The sequence below is a fragment of the Lutjanus erythropterus genome, chromosome 17 (assembly GCF_056507025.1).
Source record: "Lutjanus erythropterus isolate fLutEry1 chromosome 17, fLutEry1.hap2, whole genome shotgun sequence".
Classification (NCBI taxonomy): Eukaryota; Metazoa; Chordata; class Actinopteri; order Lutjaniformes; family Lutjanidae; genus Lutjanus; species Lutjanus erythropterus.
This window is the reverse complement of record NC_139333.1, coordinates 19,370,305-19,393,023: the sequence shown is the minus strand read 5'-3', so window position 1 is coordinate 19,393,023 and position 22,719 is coordinate 19,370,305. Positions and strand designations below refer to the sequence as shown.

The 22,719-nt window shown below is 40.6% G+C and overlaps 1 protein-coding gene across 3 annotated transcripts in view; it reads left to right on the top strand.

Annotated features, from left to right (window-relative positions):
- Positions 1–22,719, top strand: part of LOC146312110 (zinc finger MIZ domain-containing protein 1-like) — a 153,477-nt gene that overhangs the window by 44,067 nt on the left and 86,691 nt on the right. The gene's annotated exons all lie outside the window — the stretch shown is intronic.

Genomic DNA, 22,719 nt, shown 5'->3' with positions numbered 1-22,719 from the left:
CCTCGTCTGTCAACATATAAACTGCTCCACAAATGAACAGTGGTTATTTTTTACAAAAATGCGTTATGAAAAAATGTGTTACTCCATTAACTAACTAAGCTAATGAGCATAATTACGGATAGTTAGCAGGCTAGCTGACTCTGAGAGCATCATGCTTCTTTTTTGATATACAATCCTGAGGAAAAATGCTCTCGGTAGGAAACAGGATTTGTTAATTTTATTTGTTTATTTGATGGAGGCAATGCACAGCTCCTCAGCTGTACAAGAGTTAGTTATAAGCTAATTTTCAACAGAGAATGCAACATCTCTGCTAAAACACTGGAGTGTAAAACACGATTACAAGACGGAGCATCTTCAACAACAACAGCTTCAGCATCGAAAATGAAAGATTTCACAACATTAAGGCACTACAACAACAAATACAGGAGAGGTAAAATAAAAAGAAGCTTTAAGAGCTGTTGTGGCTGACAAGCACTAACTTACTATGTGCCCAACTTGCTAACATGTTAAGCTACAGTAGTTCAGCCTTGAGAGTAGTTACCTCTAGAAAGCACAGTTCTGTAAATCTGAGAGCTGGAAATACTCATTTATGCGCAATAATTATAAAATTTGAGAGCACAAATTAGCTATCGGTGTGCACAAATGACATTTTTTAACGTCCCCTGACACTTTCCGGGCTCTGTAAGGACCTTCTCGGTATTGTTTTGCCTAAAATATTTCTGGAAAATATGTTCTATCACAACTGGAATGAGACAAAGCTTGTTACTGGAAACAGATACCCTCCTCCCCTGTCACTACAGTGATTTAAAGACTACAACTTTGTTTGCTCTGACATGCTCTGTCCTCCGCTTGTGCTCGGGTGTCTTCGGTAAACATTTGATGGCAGCAGTTTGTGTGTGGCCAGCGCCGGCTCACCTCACACAGCATGTTGATTTCATTAGGACCTCCTGGGGATAACAAAGTGCTGAGATGTTGCCTCTGTTTATGTTATTTGCCAACGTCCAAGTCCATATACAGCGCGGCGAACGTGTGCACACTCACACAGAAGGTCATGACAATCCTCTTCACTAGCTATCCACCAGTTCATCCTTATGCAATATGCGGCTCAGTGTACGTTCCACTAAAAGAGAGAATTATGTCGTGGAAGGGGAATGTAATTGGTTCGTCCACTGTATTATACAATACAGCTATGGCTTCATGGATTAGGAATTGGGACATCCAGCACACATACACACACACACACACAGAATAGATAAGAGTGGTTAATCTTGATTAGAGCAGTGTGAATGTGGAGAAATACGGCGCCCTGACAAACATCTGCCCGCCACACAGCTGAGTGGGATAAACCAAAGTGATTATTGTGGAAATGTCAGGCGAGGTAGACAGTGAGAGCGAGCGAAACGAGGGGGGATGTGACATGAACAGGGGGCATGACATGAGTGCTTCACAGGCTCACTCTCAATGACAGATTTCTTCACTCTTACTGTCGATGCAAGGTTGCCTTTGTGGAGAGAAATTCTAGCTTGGGTTGACGGAGAGGGTGCAGTCAGGAGAAATAGCAACAGTCTCACATAGAGAAGTAATCTATGAGGATGATAGCCAAATATAATCTCCAACATGAAATGTGTGCCATATCACATCTGAAAATAGTAAAACAAAACATATAATGGAGCACAACATGATCATATTGCTTGTTTTTTTCTGAGATCTGAACAGAAAGAAACAGCAAATGTTCACATTTGTGTAGCTAGAACTGGCAATTTTTGCTAAATAAATGATTTAAAGGGATAGTTTGGGTTATTTGAAGTGGAGTTACGCGAGGTATCCGTCGCCGGTGTATTACCGACAGAAGATGCCGGTCGACGCGCCCTCAGTTTGGAGCAGCCACAGGAGCGCTGGTGTAGGAAGCTTACCAATGTACTGCTGTGGACAAGGTCAGCAGCAAAATCCATTATAGCTGCTGAAAAAAGGCCAATTTAAAAAATCAGTATAAGTGTAAGCTGTGTTTATGATATTTTCACTGCTTTACCGTCCAGTCAGACAGCCTTTTTGTGGCAGGAAACCGCCATTATGTAAGCCAAATATGACTTTTTCTTGCTCAACCAGACTCCTTTGGCAAAAGTCATTTGGCTTTCATGGCGGTGGTGTTTGGTCAGAAAAAGGCGACGTGACAGCAACGTAAAGCAGTGAAAATAATCTAAATATAGCACACAGTTAAACTCCTGATACTCCTGCTTCTTCTGCAGACTGGGGGAATGCTAACCATCATCTACTGCAACACACTGACTATCAATAAGTACTTCATACAACCCCACTTCAAAAAATCCAAACCATCCCTTTTAACGGTTATCAAAATAACTGTTTTTCTGCCAACTGGTTAATCAATTACTCAACAAGTTATTTCACTACAGCAGTTTTGGCACCCAGTTTCGTATCAGTTGGCTGATGTCTGAAGGTTGCCAGGTTGGTCTTTGTCTCTGGTGAGCCTTAATGAATAATTGCTTTCCTCTGTGAAATGTGCGGGGTGCAGACATTCTGTTAACCTCGCTAAAGGAAAAAAAAAAAGGGGGGAGAGGAGAAAAAAAAAATCCCCTTCCTGTCAGTGGTCTCTCTTTCTCTCTGTTCTTGTGAGATCTGGAACTGATAAGTGTGAGGCCTCTGGTAACTGAACAGGAAGGATAGAGGGCCTGGCCTTGGAGCCCCTGCCTCTGCACACATGTCCACCCCCCCCCTTGCTCGCACAGGCAAACAAAGAGAGCTGAGCCTGCCACTTAACTTCAAGTTTCAAAAACATTTAAGCCTATTAGAAGGATTATTATCACTTGTTGGAATGAACTCTTGCTCTGAAGAGATTTCTGTTGAATATAATAACAGTCAGGGAGGCATTTTGATTAAATAGACCTCGGCCAAATTACTGCTTTGCAAGCCTCGCACCCCGGCACAATCACAACTCCCTTGTTGCACTGACTGACCAGTGTTGAGTCAAGTGGAAGTACTTTATTAAACAAGCACACGGCAGAGCAGTGAGAGTTTAACATCCAACCCGAACACCGAAAGGTCTGAATGACAAGCTGTTAAAACTGATAACCGTGATGGGGCGGCTGCAGTGTCTATACATAGATGTTTCCTGAGGCAGGTGCTTTCGGAAGGGAAGAAACCGCAAACAAAATGTAACATAGATTGAACCTTTTGACACTCAAAATAAACCGTCGAACAGAGGTTGAAAGATCAATTTTGCGAGTTAACTTTGAAAAGTTGCTATGAACTACTTTCGTGAGCTCGTGGTGCCAACAGAACAGACAGGACAACAGTTGTGAAGTATTTACTGCATGAAAACAGAAATTACAGACAGGCTATCTGTAACTTGAGGGTTCTAAACAACAGATTGCCCAAAGTTAGTGGAAGATAAAAGCGTCTGGAAAGGAAAAAGAAGATCTGTAATCTTTGCAGTGATAACAGTCTAGGGCAGGACTGCTATGATTCTTTCAAGTGTAAAAATGTCATCATAGTTTAAAAAAAGAGAAAGAGTGGTCACAAAAGTACTATTTAAACCATGCATCTATGTCTATTTTACCATTACAATCACATAAGCCAGCAATTATATGTAAACTAGGTGCTTCCTCTGAGATTGTCGATATAGATATTTCGTTATGTTGTTGTTTCCAGTCTTGAATTAAATGTAGAATAAGTAGGATTTGTAGGTTCATGTTTGTAAATGCACCAGAAAGACAGTTGATTGTTAAGTGTCATTCCTAGGAGGTGAAATATTGATGTGTTTAGTTGGTTAAGCGTCGCAAGCACGGCGAAATTATGAGGGGAAAAAAAGAAGGTATGGGCAGAGAGTGGGGTCTCTGTGGATGCAGGCTCTGCCACAGCCTGTCTGTTCGTTGTTTTTTGGTGAGAGGTAAAATCCTGCATAGTCTGCCTTTAATAAATCTGAATCAGCCATTAGGAATGTTTGTTTTCTGCTTGTTCATTCTGTTCCTGTAGATAACAGACCTATCAAACATTATGCAACATGATACCAGGATGTTTTCAGTGTAGGTACCATGGAGGGCGATAGAAGATGGTTTTGTTGTTACCTAAACCATCAGTGCCAACAGTATAGTAAGCTACAAAACGATTTTTTTTAACTTCCCCCATAATCTAAAAATAAAGTTCCTCTTACAAGACTCCAGATCTGTTTCTAAACAAACTATAGTTTCAGTAATTAAAGTGCAGCGCTGCCACAGGACACGTTGCAGGTTCAGTGTGGGCTCTCCAGATATTCTCACTCCTTTTATAACCAGCAGCCGGATGAAACAAGATCAAGCACAGTCTGAGAGAGTGTCCAAAGCATTCTGGGAACTGCAGAACTTGCTTTAGTGGATAATAATCACACAAGTTGTGTTAAGTGGCTACGACAAAGAACACTGTCACAATAAAAACCCTGTGGAATGAGTTGGCCTGCTCATATTGATTGTGACTCAGTTATCCAAGGGTTTGGTCCTTGAAGCTTTTGTGCTGTTATGACAAAGATGGTGCAGACTATCAACTTACGGGTTCACCGTTGTAGGGCTTAGTAAATGCATGCTTCAGTAGCCCTGACAGATTGGTAGCTAGCCAATGACAAGTACTCTTCTTATTTTTTTCGTAGGATGTTGAACTAAAAGGTGCAATGGAATTTGTGTGTTGCAGATAAACTTGGCGGCCGCAGGGGGCAGCCTGGCATGACAAGGTCGTATTTATCATGCCAGGTTGCCGTCTTGCAATCTTCTTTAGATAATTTCCTCAGTATTTAACACTCATGTAGATCCCACCTTGTTCTCTTCTCGGTACTTTCAATTGAAAAGCAACTTTGGGAGTCTAGCGCATATCTTTTTCAGGGCTGAGACTGTGGCGGAGATGTTCCAGGATGGTATCCCTCCCATAAAAAGTGAAAGAAAAAGTGCGAGATAACGTTCCAGGGTGACAGCTGAATTATTAGTCCATTAGTCACTGGAGAGAGAAAAAGGTGGATGAACATGGCATCCGTCAAGAAGGCGCCTCTTTTTTTTTTTTTGTTGCAGATAGCCTCCCCTAAACGCTGACCAGGAATCTTGTAAGTCTCTCCCACTGATGTAGGAGCCGGAGGGCCGGGGTCAGGGAGCAGAGCCGGAGCTATCCCGGTGCTCTGCTGCTGCTGATGACCCGGCCGCCTGTCCTAGGAACAGAGCAGCATAACACAGAGGCAGAACTCAGTGTACTAGACTAAAAATAGACGTGGCGTCAACCCTGCTTTCCCATAGACACATACAAATGTAGACGCACGCGCTCATGCTTGTACGTGCATCCCATACCAGCGTGGGCGCACGTCTTCAGAGGCGATCGCAACCGCTGGTGATAGTCGGTGACATGCCAGAACACGTTTGATTGACAGGGTGACTGCGGCGGTACAAAGTGTCTGTGTGTTCAGGACAGATGTTCTCCGCAGCCTGCTCAGATGGTCTGAGTTGACGTACAGCAGGAGGAAGCCATTAAGCAACACTTGGCTCTGAGATGAACTTCCCCACTGCTCCGTGACCCTGTTGAATCTCCGAGCCTCCTTTGCATCTCACGAGTCTTTGTACAAGCTATCTGTCTGGCTGTTCTCAAACGAACACGCTGCAAAGAGTATTGAACAAACGGACTAGCGCTCGCTGTTTCCCTTTGATGCAAAATTAAACCTGATATCTCTTTGACATGCCTTCCACGGATAACTTGTCAATTTCCTGCTCGTGATGAATAGCCTGAATAAGCCACGCTTCACAAGCCAACAAATTAATTAATGGCATGGCGTAATATGTTTTAAGAACACTTGGCATTGAGATGCAGTTGGCTTGTGAATGGTCTACCTCGATGCTGCTTCTTGAAATACGACCACATTAACAAGCCTTTCTTCTGCCTAATGCTGCCACATTATTGCATCTCTCTTTGTCAGGGAAAGCTGTTACTGTGGCCTCATTAGGTTGGTACATTCTTGTTGTAGAATATAGCCAACAAGCTTGACTTGACTCCGCACAGCTTCCGCTAAATATTCTATTTGTAATACGTCTGTTTAAAGCTAATGAAATGATGATAGTGGCAGCGCTGCAGGGCCTTGAATTAGCCCATCAGCTGGTCTGACTGCCATTCAACTGGCTCAGTATGAAAATGTATTTACAGCAGGAGACAAATATAAGCCAAGGTTTCAGTTGATACAGTTGAAGTTCATCAAGTTTATGTGTCATTTTATGTCACTTTATTCTTCTTCCCCACTATATTTTATTGTTTTTTTCTCCACTACATTTATTTGACAGATATAGTTACTTGATACTTTTCAGATTTCAGCATTTTTACACAACTTTTCAACAGTATATACAGTGTTTAAAGCAGCAATAATCAATATTTTAGCAATGTATGATATGACAATGTGAAAACAATCAAGCTAGTAGCAATAAACCTAGACAGCATTATCACCTGAATCTGCAACTCCCCTCTCCCCTTGTCTTTATGGAGCTTTATAGCAAGTTTCAGCTCAGTCTGGCCTCGTTTTTGGCAGCTGTTTGCAATGACAAACCTCTGAAAACCCATTGTACACTACCTGTTCAGCACTAAATGACTGACAAACACAGTTACTAGCAAGCTGGAGAACATAGTGTACAGTACTTACTTACAGTACACCTTAAGAGCCAGATTTTTCTCTTAGGTGTTGGTGGAGACCAAAAACGGAGCCAAAAAAAAAGACTTAAAACATCAGGTATAGACACAAACATGACTAGAAATTAATGATAATGTTGGTTGTGTAAATGCGCAACTGTTTGCTAACAAGTTTGTCATGTCAGTTTAAAAGGCTTTCACATTTTGAGGCTGTTTCCCCATTATTCCAGTCTTAATGCTAAGCTAAGCTAATTTCCCCCTGGCTCCAGCTTCATACTGAACAGGCCGATATGAGAATGGTACCAAATTACGCATCAAATTCTTGGGAACGAGGCGAATAAGTGTCAAACTATTCCTTAAATGTTACTTTTATTGATCCACTGCTATTAGATATTTAGCCTCAGAGAGTCTAAAAAACAGATATTTTAATATTTACAGATATACACCACTTTGTCATGTTAAAAACTGCAAAATTAAGAACTTGTTTTCTGGTACTTTCAAAGGCTTTGATATAAAATATGGTGTATATTACCAATTTATCTCTCCGGGCTCTGTAGCATGATTGAGTGTCATACAATGAAGCCAGATCTTTTCGAAAGCTCAGGAATTCGTGGCAGACAGGCTGATAGTCATCAATTTCAGACTTGTTTGGTAATTTTTGGGATCAAAGGCGATGATGAGGATGATGATACTGATGCTAATCCCACTGAAGGGGATGATTGAGTCATCAAGGCAAAACAGCTGTCTTATGTGTCGCCGCCTCCCCCCCCCCACTAATGGCTGATGATGACGGTAGCAGAGTGTAAGTGAGTGCAATTGACAGCGGAGTTGGAGCTTCCTCGGGGAGGAGGGAGAAAGGCTGAATCTGAGCAGAGGGAAGCAGGCAGCAGGGTGGCCATGAAACATTCATGCACCTGGGGACTCTTTGCATAAGGAGAGCAGGCTGAGCCAGTAATGAAGTAAAGAGCAGAGGACTTTTAATGGCTCTGTTTGTCCTTTTATGAGATTAGCTTTAGTCTGGCTTCTTATATGAATTGCGTTAAAAGCCTAATTGCATACAGTGATTTAGTAGTTCACAGAAGGTAGTGACTGCTGCAGTGCCTTGTAGGAAATATTATTTACATTTGGAATAATCTAATTGTAGTTAGCAGGGTTGGGGCATGGCTTAAAAATGTATTCCAATACAGCTACAAATTACCTGTTAAAAAAAATGTAGCCAGTAACTTAATCCGAGTATTGTAAAGAAATGTGACTTGATTAGTTTTCATAACTTTTGGATCACCTCACTACCAAATATGGTGAAATTGCTTAATGTAGTGTTTTATGTTTGTAGGTTTTCCACCCATTTCTGTCTTTGTTATCTGCAAATGCATGTGTATGTATGTTATTTACACTTTTTACTCAAACCTCAAGTAAACTGACAGAAACCAGCATCACCACACTTTCTAGCAGCAGCAGTAGTAGTAGTATTGACAGGTTAGCTAGCTAACTGGATTTCTGTGCAGCTAATGTTAGTCGTTGGTCTGCGTAGCTAACATTAGCTGTTGTTGTATGTAGGTAACGTTAGCAGTTGGTCTGTGAGGCTAACATAAGTGGTTGGTCTGTGTAGCTAACGTTAGCAGTTAGCCTGTGTAGCTAACAGTAGAGGTTGTTGCATGATGATGGTATTTTCTCAGCAGAAGGCAAAACTGTCACTGTCCTGTGATATTTTTCCCTTTTCTGATTTAAAGAGAAAATAATGTTGAAATTTCCAGCCAGTGAAGTATTTTTTTCATTAGAGGTCATGATAATGAATTGGCTGTAATATTAGCTGGTTTCACTGAGACCAGAGTTGTGTTGCGACTTGTGTTGAGACCCGTTTAAAATGGATTTTAAAATTGTATTCCTGCTAATAATCCTCATTTTTACTAAATGTATCTGTAATCTGATTACATCTTTTTTTCCTCTAAGTGTAATGGAGTGTAATGCCTTTTTTTGTAGCCTAATTGCGTTTACCCAGTACACATTACTCCCCAAGCCTGGTGGTTCGCTACAAGATAATTGGTACCACAGGTGCGTGGCTGGTTATAGCTCAAAGCTGGCCAGCAGAAGGTGAGTTATTCCCAGCCCTCGGCCCCTCTGCCTCAGGACTGTTGACATGACAACGCAGCACCAAATGTGGACATCCCCAGTTGTGCCGGCGGAACAGTTGTCCCTCCTAAACTCATCCTGCGAGCTCGCGTAGGGACAGAAAAGGCGAGAGGAGAAGCAGAGGAATGGCAAGATGAAGAGGAGAAGACGGGAGGAGTAATATTTAGACAGCTGCACGTGTAGCGCTGCGTATCGCTGTTCGGGGAAGGGGGGGGGTATTTCGGTGTCCTCAGCGAGGCCTCAGACAAACTGCAGTATTGATGTCACTGCACCCTCCTGACAGTAAATCACAAGTCGCAATCGTCTATAGATTTACAAACACCTGCTCCTCTCTTCCTAAATCATAGCAGTATATCATCTCTGTGAGCTGAATAAAATAAGAAAACTTGTTCTAGCATGTTCTAATGTTAATCCTTTAGAGAAACCCATCTTAGAGCTCGCTGTCAGTGCGTCCGTCCTCGTCCCTGACTGGCGAGTCGTGGGACAGTAACGGCGGTTGTGTGAGACAGCTGGTCACATGTCTGCGGTCCTGTGCTAGACTGGCCCTGTGCCTTGAGGTGGTGGATGGCAGCTGACTGCTCTGATTCACTGGGAACTCGACTTGTGTGTTGTGCGCCTCACAATGGACTGACTCATAGGGAGTCGACGCAGAGCTTGTTCAGTGTCCATCTCTCCGCCGTTTTACTGGAAATTTCTCTTTGACTCCTTTGTTGCCTCTGTGTTATGATGGAGACAGTGGTCTTTTCTTATGACTGTGTGTTTTTCCTGCATTGTTGCCTTTTTAATTCCAGTGGGAACGGTCACTTTCCCTCCCTTCCCTCGTCGCACTGTACTTCTTACTTCTCTGTCCCTGACATGAAGGTTTTTTACTTGAAGTGTGAAATGTGCATCCAGATTGCATCCCCATCTCTCTTCAACTAGGGTTGTTCTGATACCAATATCAGTTAGGGCTGACTAATTAATCAAAAATAATGCAACAACAATATATAGAGATATAATATTTTAAACATGTCAGATCTGTACTGTACTCGGTATCGGTCCAAATACAAAGTTCAGGTATAGGAATCAGGAAAAAATGGTATTGGAAAATCTATACCTTCAACCTGCAAGATTTCCTAGTGATCCCTCACTGGCTTCCCAGCTAACAATCCCAGTTGTGTTAGAGAAATGAAAATCAAACCAGTCCAGTTCGAGTAATATATCCACTTGGGGTGTATCGATTCTTTAGATCAGGCCTTGATGTTTTTATATGAGGTTCTTGATTTTTTTAAATTAGCTTCACATAGTAACACAGTATTAATGCAACTGCAAGGACAATGTTAGTAATGGTCCGTTAAGGCCCAGAGTGCTGCAAGATTTGTTCATTCATGTATCCTAATGTGTGTGTGTGTGTGTGTGTGTGTGTGTGTGTGTGTGTGTGTGTAGAAAAACAGACTACATCTAATGTTGCATCAAACAAAAAAATCAGACTTAAGACTAGCAAAAGCTACTCAGCTTACAGGTCACGGGAAAACTATCTGGAAGTGAAGGTTGTACAGTGTTGAGAGCGTGTAGCACTGCCAACATTTTTCCAATATTTTTATTTCAGTATTTGTAAGAAACAAGAATGATGATAGAAGTGTATGCGCTCTCAACGGTTCTTTGTGCTTCCCTGCTTCTTTTTTGAAACAGTTTTCTATTTTGTGGCTTTCTATTTAGCCACTCGAGCACCACTGAGTAACCAGCTGTCTTTGTGCTCCTCAATACCCTGTTCTGCTTTGGCGACGGCATTCAGAAACCCAACATTAAATCTCTACCTGCGGTCACTGTCAGTCCCCTATCACATAATAACATGTGCAGCATCCGCGCAGCAGCCGCTAATTGCTGCTGGATATTAGAGCGAGGTCTCCTAAGACACTGACCTTGCTTTAGCCAATCATAACAGAGCATGTTACCGGGTTGAGCTGTGATCAGAAGAGCTCCCACAGCACGAACAGGAGGAATTAATTATTCAGACTGGCTGCTCGCACATTTTGCTGGACACCGCATTTAATGACATCTATAATGGCATCTTTGTGAGAGATTAATGGCGATGTGAGACTATCAAAGCAGAAAATACACAAAAGTTCAGCCAGACATCTCCCTGCGTGCCAGGTACAAACACAAAGGGAATGATGGGTATTCTGAGCATTTTACGGCAGCATCCAGGATTTCTCCACAGAAATTCATCACTTAGGATCTTACACACCTTTATACTTTCTCTCTCATTCTCTGCGCTCTGGAAATTCTGCTTGAAAAACTGACACGCGTGAACCTATGGTAATAAGATTTCTTTAAATATTTATTATACAAGGAAATGAAGAGGTAAGAGATTAGAGCCTTTCCTCACAATATTTACATCTCCGCCACCACTGTTTAGCTTCCACAGCTCGAGGAAAAGGCTGAGTTCTATAATGATCAGTAGTCGGGTTTCCACTGACCTTTCAGGAGACAGGACGGCACTTGGATGTATTGGAAATGTTTTCGTGTTAGTTAGGAAAAAGGGGAAACGGTGCATTTTTTTGTCCCGGGTTCCTCTTAATCATGATCACAACTTTAGTACAATAATCATTTAGCTGACAAAAAGTTTTTGTTGTGTCATTTGTAGTGCTTATTCAGGCACAATACTTTTCTTAGTGGAGAAAACTAGTTGAAGCATAAGAACACAGAGTCCAGACAGGGTTGTATTAAAGGGATAGTGCGTAGTATTTATTCATAGTTAGGGTATTACCTACAGTAGATGGTGGTTGACACACTCCTGGTTTGGAGATGGAGGAGGCTAAGCAATACACAACTGTGTGTGTGTATGTTTTATTTAGAATTTTCTCACTGCTTTACCTTTTCGTCAGACAGCCTTTTCCAATGGGAAACTGATGTTATATAAGCTAAAAACCAAACCAACCAAACCCCACAGGCAAAATCAGTCATTTTACCTCGCAGAACACCGGAGTTACTGGTCTACTTCTGCCTGGATCTGTTAGATGGTTTGTGTTACTGTTGGGCTTCAGTGTTTTAAAAGGTTAGTTCGGATTGACCGTAGTCACACAGTAACACAAACAAACTAACAGATCAAGGCAGCGGTAGACAGGCCACTCACTTGTCCTGCAAAGTAAAATTACTGATTTTGCCAATGGAGTTTGGTTGATTTGGAGGGAGTGATATTCAGCTTGTATAGCAGCAATTTCCTGTCAGACAAGGCTGTCTGAATACTAGATAAAGAGATGATAATATTCTAGATATCATATAAACTTAAACTCTACACACTGATATTTAAGGTAGACCTGTTTGAATTGGCTATAATGTTGTTGCTGACCCTGTCCAGAGCAGTTCATTGCTTAGCTCCTGTGCTGGTACTCCTCTCTGCTTCTCGAAACTGAGATACACTGACTATCAAAGTACCTCACACAACCTCACACTGAATAATCCAAAATATCCCTTTCTGGACATGTTTATAGTATTACTGACTGTGTGACTTTAAGGTTAAAAAAAATACTGATGTCTAAAATTCGTCCAATATGAATCTATTTTAAGTCTAGTCTAGTTAAAATCATGCAAAAGTAAGTTTTCCTTCTGCTTTTTAGAATGACACACATTATGTAAATGATGATATATTGATATATGCGAGCATGTAGCAAAGAAAGTAGGTTAGTAAAGAAAAACTGTCAGCACTTCAGCTCTCACAGCTTTCGTGTGTATTTGCTGTAAATAGTGCTTAGCAACAGCAAGGTTACTGACTCTGGTTGCATCTGCATTATGCTAATGTAATGAGAGCAGGAAGCCAATGGAGGCTATTTGCACTGGATCGCTACGGGGACACAAACACAAGAGTCATCATGTGAATTAGCAGGATGGCAAAAAAAACAAAAACAAAACAAAAGTTTTAATAAGAGAGAAGCAGCCGAACCGGACCGCACCTCCACTGGCAGGTCAGATTCAGACGCTGAGAGTCCTGCTTTGATATTTCTCTCGTTCTTATCGCGACCCCTGAGCAAACATGCAAACAATCTGGCCTGTGTGTTTCCAGTCACATGGGCCTGAAGTGCTGGAGAGTCAGCGTGTCTGTCCTGGTATTTCCTGAGGCTTCGTAAACATACATGCACACACACTCTCTTTCTTTCACTCTGTGTCACACACACAGGAGGTCCTATTTTAACAGTCAATAATAACAACATAATGATCTTTATATGTGTATTATAAGTGTTTTACAAGGGAGAAGCAAAGTCAAACATAAAACAGACAAAAATAAGGCATAATAATACAGACTTTTTCTATTAGATTTTTTTTTGTTACTGCTGCTTTCTTGTCTAAGTAATTATGAAAAAGAAAATGAATTTTAAGAGATAACTTTCTGTTTTGATTTCAAAAGTTAGTCTAGTGTCCAGGCTGCCTTAAAATTTTAAGTTGACTGAATTTGAAAAGACGAGGTAATTTTGTTACGAACTGATGAACTGAACTTTTTATAAACTTGATATTAATTCAGTTGAACTGGAGAAAGCAGTCAAACATTACAAACAAATCTGATTTCCTTTGAAACGTCAAACTAGAAAAAAAAGAAGGGTCTCGGGAGAGTTTCAACTCAGCTGATATGCTGATCATGTTTCTTCAGAAACTTCATTTAATGAGTGGATTAAAGTGTGTACAGTACATTCATTTAACTCATCAGATCATGTAAAAGAATTTGAAGTTTTCTGATAATAAATGCTGAGCTCACTTATCTTTAATAAGTAAAACTTGTATATGCACTTTCTGTTCCACAAACTTTTTGTATGATCTTTTTAGTGTTACTGTTTGGCCAAGAAGTCATGAAAAAGTCAGGGTTAAATTAAAAAAAAAATCCTAGGTAAGATTTAGGGAGTAATAAATTAAAGTTTAAATCGAAACTCCCATTTTTGAGTGTGCCTGTATGTCTTTTTCTTTTCTAGAATAAAACTCATTGTACCACTTGGTAAACATGTTGCTGTTGTAAGTGGAATAACTGTGTGTGAATCTGCCTCCAACTTGTGGTTACTCCTGACTGACTCAGAATAGAAAAGAAAAACAGAAGGAAGTGTGACTTTACTTTGCACTTCTCTTTTTTTTTTCCTATCCTCTCAGACTCATCATGAAATATATTTACAATGGACAAACTAAAGGCAGATTAAAGCTCCCAACTGTACTTCAACTGCACATGCAGTTTAATCCACTTCATATGCATTTAGCTCACTTAAAAAGCATATTTTTAGCAATTACACCACCATCACCAAAGCCATTAATGGATGTTGTTTGTGTGCGTGTATGATTATTGCACTGGACGTTGCCAGAGGATGGCCCTGCATTAAATCATTATTCGATTTAACCAGCTGAAATGTGTGTGTGTGTGTGCATGTGTGCGTGCGCACAGTGGTTCATCTAATTGATTTGGAGTGTTAAAGTGCAGGGTTCAATGAATACTCTAATCAAAACCTTGGAGGCTGCTGCTAAATGGTAAAGAATGATTTAATGTGTCTCAGCCTTTTTTTTTTCTTTCCTCTAAGCTCACAGCTTTAAGTGGATCCTTCTCTGTTTTAGCTTTGTGCTGCAGTCTGCAGAGGAAGTTAATATACAAACTCTACGGACAAATGTTTGGGATGAAATTAAACAAACTGAAATCGCGAGACCACATTTCCACCTCCAGATGCGTTAAGTGCTGCCGTCAGTATCTTCACTAATCTTTTTTTTTTTTTTTTTTTTACCCATTTAGTTGCCATCTAACATAATTTCATGGTGTTGATACAGAATCTAAAAAATTCAATAGCTGAGCATGTATGCTGGGATTATAATTTGGAGTCTCTGTGGGGGATGTAGGTCAACTGAAAGGCTCTATTTCCTCAAATATTGTAATCCCCATTTGTTCTGCTTTTCCACCAGAAACACAGCTTTGAGGTCTTTGTCAGACGAGAATGCCCTGGGCAGCACAGTGGCTCTTAATGCTGTTGTCTTGTTTCCAGATGATTGCTGTGGACGCTCATTTCTGCCAATATGATGACAAAAAATAAAATATTGTGTCAGTCAAAACAAGAAACTTTATTAAAATAATGAGATAATATATATAAAAAAATACTTCTCTCTCAAAATAACAAGATAGCATCTTGAAATAATGAGTTTGTATTTCAAAACAGTGAGTTTGTTACTCAAACTAATGAGATAGCATCTAAAAAATGACTAATCATTTCAAAATAATGAGTTGCTGTCTCAAAATAATAACTTAGTATCTCAAAATATTGAGTTTATTGTTCAACATAATTACTTAGTATATAAAAAGACAAATTATTTCAAAACAATGGCTTAATATCTCAAAATAATGACTAATTAAAATGACTTTGAATCTCAAAATAATGAGTTTATCTCTAATAATCTAATAAATCTAATCATCTAAAAAAGACTATTTCAAAATCATTGCTTAATATCTCAAAGTTAAGACTTAGTAACTGAAAATAATGACTAATTACTTAAAAATAATGACTTATATATTAGCCTAAGTCCTTGTTTTTAGATATTTTGGGAAAGTTTGTCATTATAATGATTTATAGGATCTTTTTTTCATCACATTGGAGTAAATCGGCTTCTATTTATTTGTTTCTCTCCATTTCCAAATAATGTCTTAATTTCCTGCTTTACCTCAGCTCCCCCTGTTCACAGCTTCAGTATCTCTTGTTTCCTTTACTTACGTCTTGAACTTTCACTCCCTGGTTTGTCCACTCTGCTCCGCTGCTGCGCAAGACCCAAAGCAGGTCATGTTTATGGTTGAACTGGGGAACAGGGTCAGCAGGATATACCCATTTAACCTTGCTGGAGACCTGCGCAGCTCAGAGAAAGGAAGTCATTCATTTAGTCTCTTGTGATAAAGCGCGGTCGAACAGTTTACCCTGTCTGCCGTTTCATTGATAAAAAAAAAAAGAAGCACCTGATTTCTCCATCACTTTCCCAAACGGTTCCACTAATTCGGCATATTAACGGCCACACTCAGCCAAACCCATTTCGTGCCTGTTTCTCTGGGCCGGAGGAATAGTTTTGTGAAACCATGCATGAACATAAAAAATTGATTTGTTTATATATCATTTCAGCATAATGGGTTTTTGCCCTGATTCAGTGACAAAACCTGATTTACCTTGCAAGAGGAGAAGGAAAAAAAAAAGGAGGGGGTAGGATTATTCCACTCGCTGGCATGTTCATATTCTTCTCCCGTGTTGTATAAACCTGATAACAAGTATGGCACAAGACAAGGCTGTCCATTGTGGAAAAGAGCTTTTTTTTCAACAAAAGTCATTATGCTGGATCAATGCTCCCCAGAGAAACAGCAGGCTCAAACGCCACACACAGAGATGGAGCGGCGCGTCAAAATATGTAACAGCCCTAGGCTTCTTTTTGATGGTTCAGCAGGCCAAGGTACATACCACATACCTGCAATTATGTGGATGTTTTTATTCAGCTCACACAATTCATCTAACGTCTGTCACACCTTTCTGAGAAAGTGACACACACAAAAAAACATTAAAATGACATGAAACTGTTTGTTCACCCACTTGAACGTATTTTCACACCTATCTCTAGTAGCCACACAGATAGTTTTGGTTTTATTTGCTCAGGTTTTGAGCTATCGGCCAACTCAATACAATTTTTTTTTCTGTTCACTGCACTGAGAAAATGATTATATCTTTTCAGAAACAGGGTTACTCAAGATCTGAGCAAATAAAACCATATTGTACCTGTCCATATTGTAATTGCTGCTAGTCGTGTTGCATTGTGGGTGATGTAGGCGCCAGGTTTTGACAAGGAAGAAGAATGCGTGGTATAAAAAGCTGATATCTCCAGTTCTGCTACATCAGTTTTGATCCTCCCCGTTTCAAACTGTCCATCTTGAGTCTGACAGTGTTCTTGGAGTGCCATGCCAAATTGTTGAAGTGCTCTTTAAAGTTAATATGAGGCTTCGGCAGCGTGAGTTAGACAAATCAAGTGGTGGATATCCTCCAAAGCTTCTGTCTTTTTTAGTACAAAATTCCCTCTTTGTTTTACTGTCCCTCTGCAGCAGCTCAGCAAGGAAGCACTGTCTGGGGAAACACAAAGGGGGGATATTACTGAACTAAAAAAGACTAACTTTGGAAAATACCCACTTGATTTGTCTAAGCCTCGTATTTGCTTCAGCTGAACTTTTGAATAGAGGACTGTAGATTTAGTCCTATCACTTTTTATAAGAGATATGCTCTCCTCCACAGAGAGTATGAACAGTAAGGAATGACTACGGCAAATAAAAACTCTTTCAATGTTTAGACGGGCATGCAGGTAATGTTTGGAGACTGTCTTGAAAAATGTAAGAATATCCTTTAAAGAACTAGTTTGGATTATTTGAAGTGGGCTGTATGAGGTACTTATCCATAGTCGGTGTGTTACCTACAGTAGATGGTGGCTGGCACACCAAAAAGTCAATATCAGTTAAAGTGTACGCCATATCTAGAACTATTTTTACCACTTTACCTGGCTGCCTGACTGGAAACAGCCATAATATCAGGCAAATATTGCTTTTTCCATATTAACCTACTTATATAACAGTGATTTTCCATAGAAAAACCAGTCTGACGGCAAGGTAAAGTGGTAAAAACATTCTAAATATAACATAAACATAAAATTATATAGATTTTATTTTCAGTGGGGCTTTTTAAAGTGGCTAAAATATGCTTTTACAACACCAGTAGTCCTGCCTCCTCTCTAAACTGGGGGCGTGTCGACCACCATCTACTGCAGGTAATACAGTGACTATGGATAAGTGCTGCAAACAACCCTGCTTCAAATAATCTGAACTATCCATTTAAGTGAGAATATATATTTTTTATTTTGAAATTTGGGGGAGACGACCCTTGGAGAGAGGGAGGCCTCACATGAAGAAATGCATGCGCATGTGCTCTCGTGTCCGCCATTCATTAAATCATGTCTGCCGGTCTGTCTTTGTCATCAGCCCGCAGCCTGTCTGGGGCGGTTCCACATGACAGCAGCATGTGTATGTATGGACAGCACATTTAGCCTCTCTGTCTCATCCTGAATGTTTATACCCACGGGTCAGATAACATCTCATTTAAAAAATAAAAGTCAGAAGGTTGCGTTGGGGGAAGTAAGTATTTCCTGGTTATGGAGCCGGATGCTCTGAAAAATCTCTTTCCATCTGTCTGTATGGAGCTGCGTGGTGGTGGTGTATCTGCTCGAGGGGGTCGTAGAGGCAAGTTGGATGGGGGGGGTGGTTGTTGCTGTAAATAGCCCACCCTGCATTAGAAGCGGCATGCCAGGGCAGCGCTCCGTGCAGTCCTGACCTCGCCGACCAAGCCGCCGCTCACATTTCCTCACAGAGCGGGAGAGTGTGGAAGTCAGCGCTGACTGTTTCTGCACTTTATCCAGGTCAGATCTGATCTACTCTCACTAGTAAAGCACTGACGCTCGTGACCCCGGTGCCCCCCTCGCTGCCAGCCAGTGTCAAAATAACACAAGCAGCTCTGTGGAGGGCCTCCGCTGCCTCTGCCTGCTGTTATGAAATCACGCTGCCCTCATTTGTGTTTCTAAATATCTCCACTCGGGTACATTTTCAGATCAAAACAAAGCGCCAGCTCGATTTGATTTCCGTATTCCTCCACATTAAGCTGTTAAAAGAGAGTTTGCCTTGCAGCGTATGTGCAGTGGATGTATGTGTGTGCTTGGAAGTAGGTCATTGATTTGGAACTTGGACACTGATTATGTGCTGGCCTAGAAATGGGCTATAATCGGTGTCTCTCATACCAAAACAGCTTTTCATAAGTGGCAGTTATTTCAAGGTCAGAACAACAGTTGTGTCTCATTGCTACACATACATACAGGCTTTATTTATCTCCTTCTCACTTTCAACAGATTGCTGTTTGGAGAATCTGTTCAATCTTGTGAGATTGCTCATTTTAGGATACATTACCACTGGGGAAAAAAGACTCCGAATATCATGTTCATCTCTCTTTATAGGAGCGAGAATGTGCCAAATCTGCAGGCATGCCCTGTTCTGTCCTTGATAGGGGTTTGATGTGCTCATTCGGATGCCATTTGAGCCAATAATGTAAATATTCGTGGTCTTTGAACAAGCCACGACGTGATCTTAATCTGTCTGCAGCAAACTCCCCTGCAACACGTGTAAAAAAAAAAAAAAAAAAAAGAAAAAAAGAAAGGGAGTTTTCTTCATTTCTTCACGACCATGTTGGAGTAAATCTTGCGCTCAAAGCTGGGAATTAACTGTCAGCTAGCATCATCACAACTCCCTCTCTCCTGTCTCTCTCCATAGCTTGAAGCAAGCGCTGTATTAGCAGTGGATTTTCCTGAAACGCCCTCAGGATGAAGTCGTGATATTGTTTTGTAAATGTAGCTGGATATAGATTCAGCTCTGGTTACAGTATGAGCTGATACTTAGATTGAACTGGTTATACTCACTGTAAAACTATTTAGTTTAACTAAAGAAAAAAGTTAGTGTCAGTTGACTGAATTTCAAAAGACAAGTTGAGCTATTTTGTAATGATTCAAAACAAATAAACTCTTCTGGTCAAATAAACTTGATATTAATTTGGTTGTACTTGAGAAAACATGTTCTATAAGCTTAGGATATTAAGCTGAACCAACAACTCTTCAGTCACAGTCAGGTCTTCATTTTACATAAATAACTTGAGCTTCAGCTGAATTTATTAAATTGTAACTGTACACTGTAAAAATGAAAAAGGTTCCCCAACTAATAATGTTTTGTGGAGATCATTTATTTTTCTTCTTTGGATAAACTCAATTGTTGAATGTTGTATTTAAAAAATATTGAAAGTCATATCTCACCTGCGAATAACATTTGAAATACACTTTTATGGATCTTTCAAACTCTAAAGATTGTTTGTCGGAAATCCAGTGAAGGCAGTAGGCTTGAAATTATGAGTTTTCTTGACTTTTTTTTTTTTCACAGGGAGTAGGGACAGAATTCAATACTTGCCTCCTTGCAGTGTTTTCATTTTTCTGAAAACAAGCAACCACGCCTTATCTTTAAGTTTATTAGAGGCACACAGCAGGTTTTCATCATATTTAAAAGAGAAGACTCTGAGGAGAGTTTTAGCTCTCAAATAATACAAGCTGGGAGGTCTGCTAAAACACTTCTTTAGAAATTGTATTTAATGAATTGACTGAACTCTGTACAGTACATTCAGTGTTTATAAGATATGAAGTGTTCTGGAAATAAATTTTAAGTTAAATTCACTTGGATAAACAAAACTGTTTATGCTGAGTGAATGAGAAGATTAGTTGATTCCACTAAATTCCTTTTTACAGTGCTCTGTGAATGGTGGTTGTAGGGGGTCAAAAGGGCATGTTTGTGTACTTCCTGTTCTCTTCCTCAATCCCGGCTGGTGCGGGTCAAGAACAAACATTGGGAGCGTGCTAGTATGAATGGAGATCTCTTATTTTTAAAGTGGCTGTCATTCCCCGGTGTTGTTTCAGCGTCTTTTCATAATGACACCAGGAAGAACTCGAAAGAGCAAATCTGAGTTTTTGCATATCATCTCGGGTTTGCATGACAGCAGCAATCGCAATTGCTCCTCCTCCCCTCTGCGCGTCCCACATGAAAGATCCTCAGCGTGCGCCTGTTTAAATGAGCCCTCGCCATGTTTGCATTTGTTTAGGCAGGGAGGCAGAAACCAACAAGCAGGCACAGACAAAATCCTATCAAAAAATGACATCAGCCGCAACAGCTGCAGGCTGTGGCACTGCGAGGAGAGGAGAGAAAGAGAGAAAGAGGGAGGAGAACAATTGACCAGAAGCGACACGGGAAAGAGAGGTGACCTGATTGCTCAGCTGGCCAAGAGCACGGGAAGGAAGCAGCAGGAAAGGCTGGTCCCCTCAGTCTGGCCTGGCTCTCTCTGCTTGCTTCTGGTGGGTCCCTCTGTGGCCTTCCTCTCCTCCCTCCTCCCTTCCCCTCACTCCTCCCTCCTCCTCCCATCCTCCTTCCCGCACTGCTGCCTGTCACGGCTCACTACATCGGAACAAAATGATCAGCTCTCACCTCCTCATGAACACGGGTCATCATGGTAGCCATGCAAAGGCTGGGCCCTTTGTATTAGATAGGGATCACTGATATCTGGGGAGGAGGAGGAGGAGCCGCTACAGCCAGCTGGAGGAGAAGTCAATATTGTTTTGGTTTTTTACTGCACATATATGTTAGGGTGTTTAATTTTTATTATTTCATTTATTAGCGGCGGCCTTGAGGTTACCAATTTTGTTGTGCTATTAATTTCATCTTGTCGCACTCGAGGAATTATTGGATGTGTGAGCACACGCGTTTATGATTCCTCTCTCCACAAGGAAGCACGTCAAGTACCTCTTTCACAGTTCCTGTAGCTCATAATGTAATTAATTCTAATCGCAATCATCGTAATAGCTTTTCAGATCAAATACCCAAGAGCGGTCCTAACAAAATAATCCATTCCTCTGAAAAACAAACACCCAAACTCTCTCTCACACACCCTCCCTCTGTGTTTGGCTTTGGCGTGGAGAGAAGAGCAGTCAGTTGGATGGAGACGGGGGGGGAGAAAACATCAGAAAACAGAAGGACCTGCACATTTGCATACCTTTTTAGCATGTGGCTGAGGGAGCCTTTATTAAATTCAACCCCCCTGTGTGGTGGGCCCAGCCATTGGAGCAGAGGGGGGGAGGGGCATGAGGGCTGCGAGGGAGGGAGGGGAAAAAAGGAGGGGTGGTCTCATCTTGGAGACAGGAGGCACCATCTGAGCCAGCAGACAAACAATGTTTCCAGACACGAGAACAAGGTGGCAGCAACGGCAAAGTGTTTTTTCGGCAGACCAGAGCTGTCCCTGTCTGGTCAGGGAGGAGGGGAGGGGGTCTGTCAGGGGGGTCAGGACCAGAGGCAAACATTAGCCCGAAGAAGAGGGTCGCTTTGGCCACAAATTAGTGGTGCTGAAATGATTAGCTGGTTAATCACCTAGATAAACAGCAGTTCTGATAATCAGTTAATTAGCCATTTATTGGGGAAAAAGGCAAAAAATTAGTTGGGAAGTGACAATTTGCTGCTTTTCTGCTTTGTTAAATCACTGCAAATTCAATTTATCTTGGTGTTTGACTGTTTTTTTTTCTTTTGAACACAACAAAATACAGAAGACATTACTTTGGACTCTTGGAAATAATAAATAAACTTTACTTGTATAGTATCTTTCATGCAGCTCAAAGTGCATTACAACAAAGAAATTACATGCTTAGAATGAACAACAAAGTGCAGTAATTAATGTAAACTACAAGATGGAAAATAAAAGCGTCTTCATTATAATAGTTATAACATGATAAAGATGAGAATACAATATAGAATGCATCTTCACACGAAAATAGAGTAAACAGTGATAGAATGCTATAATTAATGTAGAATAGGATAAACCACTTGATAATGACAGAAAGGTTTAGATAAATATGAGGATGGAAAAAGAGCCCAATGAATAATAACAACAAAAATAAAGACATATAATGCATAAAATAAAAATAAAAGTAAATAAGTACTGAGACCAAATGTTAGATTGCGGCCCAACAAATCTGCATGTTAGCACGTCCTAAAATATCTTAAATATCATAAATGTTTATGATAAATATAGTATGAGAAGATTTTAAAATGTTCTAGTATAACTGCTGCACTCTAAACGTCTAAAGCTGTTTTCACTTTCACATTTATTTAAACTGAGAACTTGGCTTGATGTTTCAAAAACAGGCCTTTTCAATCGAAGTCCAGCCCTTTTACAACCTCAATCCAGCCATTTGATCATTTATAAGCATGGAAGAATATGAAAAAGACTATAACACTGTGATTTTATTTAAATAACCTGCAAACATACTAAGTTTATGGGTATTTGCTTTGTTTATTAGTCGATCATTGTTTTATTAGTAGGC